Source organism: Vulpes vulpes, chromosome 7 (assembly GCF_048418805.1).
Source record: "Vulpes vulpes isolate BD-2025 chromosome 7, VulVul3, whole genome shotgun sequence".
In the NCBI taxonomy this organism is placed as follows: domain Eukaryota; kingdom Metazoa; phylum Chordata; class Mammalia; order Carnivora; family Canidae; genus Vulpes; species Vulpes vulpes.
The window spans coordinates 14,732,459-14,739,168 of NC_132786.1; the positions used below are offsets into that span (position 1 = coordinate 14,732,459).

The following is a 6,710-nucleotide window of genomic DNA, read 5'->3' on the forward strand; positions in this document are numbered from 1 at the left end:
TTGTGGGGAACTCCAGGGCTTCTGGAAGCTGGGCCTGTGCTCTCATGGCCCGAAAGAGGCCATTCATGGCTCGGGAGGGACCCGGGGGAGAGCCCACAGCAGAGGGTGAGGCTAGGAGGGACCCCCCTCCACTGCTCGGCGACAGAATAGCTCTTCCCAAAGTATCTTGAGTTTGTGCTTTCAGAGCTATTTGGGAAGAGGAACAGACATAAAAACCAGATACCACACAAAGGGACACTCGGAGAATGAGAGCGACCTTTTGGAAAAGAAACCAAGTGTTCGGGTAAAAACGGGTCTGAGAGCTGGCCGAGAAAGTACGAGAGGGGAGGCTAAAACCAGACAGAACGTCGGGGCAGGACGGCCTCAGCTGGACAGAGGGGTTCTGCTCAGTCCCTGGGGTAACACGGAGAAGCTGAAGTCCCGGAGGCCACCTGGAGGTGACGGCACTGATGGGAACAGACCCACAGAGTCCACCTCTTGTGTAACTGCCTGGGAGATGCCAAGGATAAAGGCAGGATTCTAGGAGCTTCCACGAAAACACGCAGGTCGCTGGCAGAGGGCCTAGACCTGAGCAGACAGTCGAAGGGTCCCTGGAAATTCTAGACTCCTAGGGAGGCCCAGGCGGAGCTCTGCACCCCGGCAGGAGCCACACTGAGGGCCTGCCGTGGGACCACCAGACGCACAGAAGCTTCCAGAAGCATCTGGGTTTGCACCTTTCTTGGAAGTTACTTGAAAATGTGCCACAGCAACAGAAGAAAAAGCCAAAGAGAGAAAGCAAGAACCCGAGGCCCTCGGCTGCCCTTGGCTGGGTCCCCAGGTGTCCCGCTGGCTCCAGCCGGTCTCTCGGGCCTCTCATGGGCCCGGGTCTTCCCTGTGTCCCCACGTGGCTGTCCTGTCTGCTGGTCTGTGTCCTGATGTCCCCTTCCCACGAGGACGCCAGTCCTATGGGATTAGAGCCCACCCCAGTGGCCTCATTGTACCTCCATCACTGACCCCATCTGCAAACCGTCATACTTGAGGTCCGGGGGTTCGGGCTTCCCCAGGTGGGTCCTGGGGGACACGGTTCAGCCCCTCGCATGTACTACCATGTTACCCCTGGAAAGAACAGAATGCACAACGCAAATTGCAACACGCCCGATTTTGCACACCCGATGGAGTGTGAGGAAAGAGCCCATCTGGCCGCGCACCCCCCAGGCCTGTGATTTACAGCACCTGCTGCCGCATTTGTGAGGGTTGGTCCCTTCACACGGCCCGGAGCTTGGGTTTTCGGGCACAGCTGGTGAGGGCGGGTATTTTTCTCTCTCTCCTCCTGTGATCACGTGCCCTCAGCCACCTTCGCCAGCCCACGTGGGGATCTCGGGGTTCTGGCCGTCAGCCGGTCCCCTCGGCCCAGGCAACCTGGTGACGACGTGGCTCCCCCGCGGGCCGGCGGTGCTGAGCCCCCCCCCAGGCCCCGGGAGCGCGGTGCAGCCCCTCTTGCCCGGAGCACGAGCAGGGGGAAGCTGAGGCCCAGCCCGCACGGGCTGCCCCCACTGGCACCCGGCGACCCCTGGGCCCAGCAGTCACTAGAAATGCCCCCCAGCGGGCTCTCTTCTTGTCCACAGAGACACACGCCTGTCGTGTGGAGGCTTGTTCCGTCTTGCTCTCCCTCTTACACGTCCTAGTTCTTCTGTTGCGAGAACAGAGGATTTTAAAGCACAAATTTGCTTTGCCATGTTGACCTACAGGTACTCGCTTACTGGTTTTTAACTGTCATGACCTATTAGAAAGAAGGCAGCCTGCAACTCAGTTACAGAAACGACTGTGACGTGACCGACCGAGACCCTGTACAGGTGACGCCAGAGCGGCGTTAAGTCCAGAGACGCAGGGGGAGGCAGGCACAGGAGGCACCGGGCAGGTTAGCAGCCAGGATCGGATCTGCAGTGTTCTCCCGAACTTCAGGAGCAGCCGGGGTGTAGGGTGCGCGAGGAGAGTGACCCAAGCCCCAGTACGTCAGCGTCACTGGAGTCATGTCACTGTCTACACGTGATGACCTCGCGGACAGAGGGGAGGTGGATTTTTGGCATTGGGAAAGGACCACAGAACAGCTCAGTCCCCCGCGGTCTCTGCAGAGCGGGGTCATGTGCATCCTGTTCTGCGATTCCTTTTGGCTCACTCATACACTCCTGCACGCACTCGCATGCACATGCTCACATGCACCCACTCACCACTCATGCATATGCTCACGTGCGTGCACATAACTGTGCATACACACAATGCTCTCACACATGTGTACACACTCACGTGCTTCCACGTGCACACGCTTGCATGCACTCACATGCTTGCACACACATGCTTACCTGCATGTGCTCACATGCATATGCTCACACACCCAAATGCACACATGTGCATGCAGACTCGTGCACATGCTCATATGTATGCACTTGTGCACATGTTCACACATGCACACACAGATGCACACATGCGCAAGCTCTAACACGTGCATGTGCACACACATTCATGAACACAAACTCGCACTCAGGAGCTCACACTCACACAAACATGCTTTCACACACACACGCAGGTGCCGATGTTCAACGCTGGTGATTCAAACCAGAAGAGACCTCCACGCCTGTTTGGAGGAGACACCTGGTATTTCCTACATGGGAAGCAAGCGCCAAATGGAAAAGAGTTTTGCCCTCAGCTTTGACAGGTAATCCCACTTCTGGGAGTTTATTCGAGGAGAAAGTGAAAGTGAGAGGAAATGTTTCTGTAGGAGGAAGTTCTCACAAGTGTGAATTGTCGGAATAGAATTCAACGATGTAAATGCCCATCAACAGATGGGTGTGCAAAGGCACTGTGGCACAGTGTCCACGCATGCTGTGCAGTCAGTGACGTTATCCTTTAGAGCAGGCTTTAATACGTGAAAATTCTACATGCTACATAAAATTTTTGAAAAGCAGGAAAAAGACAAAACTGGTAACTATGGTTATCTCTGGGTGGAAGTATTATTGGCAAGTTAAACGTTCCTTAGATTTTTTTTGCTTTATTTTCTATTCTTATACTCAGAAGGATAGGTGCATTTTCCAGACGTGCATCCTGCCCCGTGGCTCGTCCAGCCCCAGCCCCAAGACATTCTGGGAGCCCCGAGAACTGCACGGGGCCCGTTGGTGCAGAAACAGCACGCCTCATCTCCCCACGCCGTCCCTCCTGCATGTGGACAGGCTCCTGTCACCCTGGTCCAGGTACCACCTGTCGCCGTTGCCCTGGGCATAGGACTGACGCTCACTAGTCACGGAGTAACAAGCTGGCAGTGTGGCTGCTGCTCCCCTGAGACCAGTAACCACGTCTCATTTATCTTCGCAGTTCCCATCAGGCCGGGCAAGTCACCTGGATGCTAATGAAGTTCCACACACATTCACAGTTTGATTTGATTTAAATTAGTTCAGTATTTATCATCCACCAAGAAAAAGCTGATCAAACTGAGCTCTGCAGGCGTGAGTCTGAGCTGTGTCTCACTTGCCGGTAGAGGCCCGGCCGCAGAAAGCAAATAACTCAGCATGTCTTGCCGGGCGGCCACCGTCGACCACACACCCTGGGGTCTGCCCAGGTGTCCACTGGCATATCGAGGACCCGGATGGAGCTGGGAGCCTAGGCAGGGCCTGCCTGGGTGGGGGTGGGGGGTGCTTGGCAGTTGGCTGTGCTTGGCCTGGTTCATCACACTGGGATTTGACGGGGAAGGACGCGGGCAGGGAGCAAAGACATGGGCCAGCATGGGGGACGGGGGAGGGCCGTGGAGTGACGGGCCACGGGACACCCTCAGGGACCCTGCAAGGAGACCCGAACTGTGTCCCGGGTGGGGAGGGTGACGCTGGAGCCCCGCTGCAGCTGGGTGGGTGGGCAAGGGATTTAATGAGCACCAGCGTAGGTCCTCGGTGCCTCGAGAAGCCAGGTTTTCCTGCCACAGTGTGGAGGAAGATTCTAGAACACAAACGCTGTGAGGGCAGAGATGTTTGTGTGCTTCACCAATCTGTGCCCCTAGGGTGGGCAATGGGAGGCACCCAATAAAGGTCTGTTGAATGCATAACAGAGCAAGCACTGGAATGAGACGGCTGGTGGCCCCTTCTTGTGCCAGGGACAGGGGACAGGGGTCATCTGCTCCCGAGGCCCAGTCACTGGCTGCCGCAGCTGTGAGCATCACTACGGGAGGAGGGGCCCTGCCTGCCACCCAGGGGCCTGGGGTCTCCTGGGGAGCATGCCCAGAAGCACCCGATGGGACAGGGGTCCTGCCCCGAGGACCCTACCAGCTGGCTGGGGAGCGTCGCCCTTCTGTCCTGCGTCACAGCTTTCGAAGATCCTGATGAGAACGTAGAAGCCTGTGTCATCGAAGACTGCTGGCTGGGGGGATAGCCAGGCCTCTGAAGAGAGGTCAGGATCTGGGTCACACCAAGCCCCGCAGGAGACGAGGTGGCCCCGGTGTCACTGAGCCCCCCAGATCCCCTGCTTTGCTCCGCAGGTTGCACAGCTACGGCAGACGCAGCCCAGTGGGGTGTGAGCAGGCTCCTGGGGATGGGGCTAGGCCCCCCTCTGACCTCCCACGAGGTGGGCAGGGGCGGGGGTAATCACAGGACAGGCTCAGCCGAGCTCACCACCACCTTGCCACGCAGCCCGGGGATGAAGAGTGTCTCTACGGCTTTACAAGGTTGAAGAAAATCCACAGAGAAGACTGCTTCCTGGAGCGTGAGCACCGCATGGGATGCGGATCCCGTGAACCTGAACCAAGTTTTATTGGTGCAGAGACATGGGGCCTTGGTGCTCACTGCTGACTTCCGGCTGTGGCGCAGTGGGAAGTGGTGACAGGAGCCTGTGGCTCTCGGAGCAGGAGCCACTCGCCCCCAGCCCTTCAGGGTCTGCAGGCGCTGCCCGCAGGTGGGAGCGAGGGCTGCACACCAGCACCCCCACTCAGGGCCGAGGCTGGCTGTCTACGCGCTGGGGACATCCTCTGACGCCCCAGAGGTCCTGTCGTGGTGGGAGAGGAGCAGGTCGCGGGCCACACGCTCATTAGCCCTGTTGCCCAGGGAGCCTCAGGCCCCCGGGCCCCCCGCACCGGCACCCAACACGCAGTAAACGCACGTGTTCCCGGACAAGTGGACGGTCCCCGCAGGCCCCGTGCTGGGGGTCAGAGGGAGCCAAGCCGGGGTGACCGGAGCGGGGGAGCAGGCTGTGGAAGCCAGAAGGAGCTCCCCGAGGTGCCCCAGGGCCCAGGACGGGGTGGGGGCGGGCAGGCTGGCAGGTGGCCCTGGGCAGGTGGGGACAGGGACAGCTCTGAGCTGGGAAGGAACTAGCACATCTGGTCTGGGTTGGCTGCGTGGGGGCAAGGGGCACGGCCCGGCGTCCACGGGCCAGCAATGGACCGGAGGCCAAGTAGGCAGCATCTCCCAGCGGCCAGGTGGGAGGAAGCAAGTCCAAGCTGGGGCCTGGGTGGTGGCAGGGAGCCCGCAGGGAATCTTGAGTCCGAGCAGAGCTGGGGGGGCAGCCCCAGCCTGGGGCCTGAGGCCCTGGAGAGATGAGGAGGGGCTGCTGGGCCCTGCAGCCACCGCCACCCCCCCCACCCCCCCACCCCCCCCCCCCCCCCCCCCGCCACCCCCGCCTGCCTCCGGTTGCATGTCTGCCCCGGGAAGTGCCTGAGGTCAGGGTGAGCTCCTGCCCCACCGCCCACGCAGTCCTGGAGCCTCTGGTGTCCCCGAGACACGAGAACCTGGCCCGTGAGCCCTCCGTCTGCAAGGGGGCCCCAGCCACCCCACCTTCACCCCCATGAGTCACTCGGGTCGCGTCCGACTTTGGGGAACCCCAGGTCCCACCTGCCGGGCCTGTGGCCAGTCCGTGGGCGGATCTCGGGGAGGGGCGTGAAAGCCAGGTGTCTGGAGCCCTGAGGATGTGATCTCTGCAGCCCTGGGTCCCCACCCCAGCCGCTCTTGCGGCAGTGGAGATGGATCTAATGAGCCTGAGGGGTCACCACCCGATCTTCATATTAGCACCCATCTTTCCTGCGTCTTCAAGGACTCGGGACAGAACGTTTGTCCAGGGCCGTATTATAGTAAAACCCCAGCCGCGTCGATTCTGCTGTTTATCGTGATGCTTATCATCACTTGTATTTTATCGGCCAGACGTCTGGGGCAATTTTCTTTTCATTCCCATGAGACTCTATTATTCCGAATCACAGCACAGAAAGGGGGATGTTTATTTGAATGAGATGCAGTTTCTCTTTACAGAATTTAGGTAGAATGTCTCCTAATGCATTTTTAAGTGAAATCCGAGAAGCAGTTTTCATGCCAGCTACTATCCTGCAGAGACACCAGAACTTGGCGATTGGCACAAAAAGAAAAACCACATGTAACTTTATCAGTTAGGGAAAAAAAATGTGAATGATAAAATTGTCCTTTTCCAGAAAGCAGCACATGTAAATTTTTTTAAATAAAATCTTTAAAAAGTAAAAAGTCTGACTTAGGTGGTGAATCCTGAAATACATGGGAAAGAGAAAGGAAGGCAAGTCACCTGGACCCGACCAGCTGGAGAGAAGTGGTCCTGACAGTGCAAACTTGCTCCCCGGCTTTATTCTGTGCAGCAAACACACTTATTAGCTGGGCAACGTCGCTCTCATGGCTTCCCCCAGCAGGGGGACCAACCAAGGAGATATATGAACAATAATTTCCCTTTTGTCATTGACCCAG

At 58.2% G+C, this 6,710-nt stretch overlaps 1 long non-coding RNA gene across 1 annotated transcript; it reads left to right on the top strand.

Moving 5' to 3' along the window:
- The first annotated feature begins 1,548 nt into the window (after window positions 1–1,548).
- LOC140599632 (uncharacterized) lies at window positions 1,549–4,083 on the top strand. Its single transcript, XR_012002494.1, has 3 exons — window positions 1,549–1,832; window positions 2,564–2,692; window positions 3,049–4,083. It is a non-coding gene; the product is annotated as an uncharacterized lncRNA (long non-coding RNA).
- The last annotated feature ends 2,627 nt before the right edge of the window (window positions 4,084–6,710 follow it).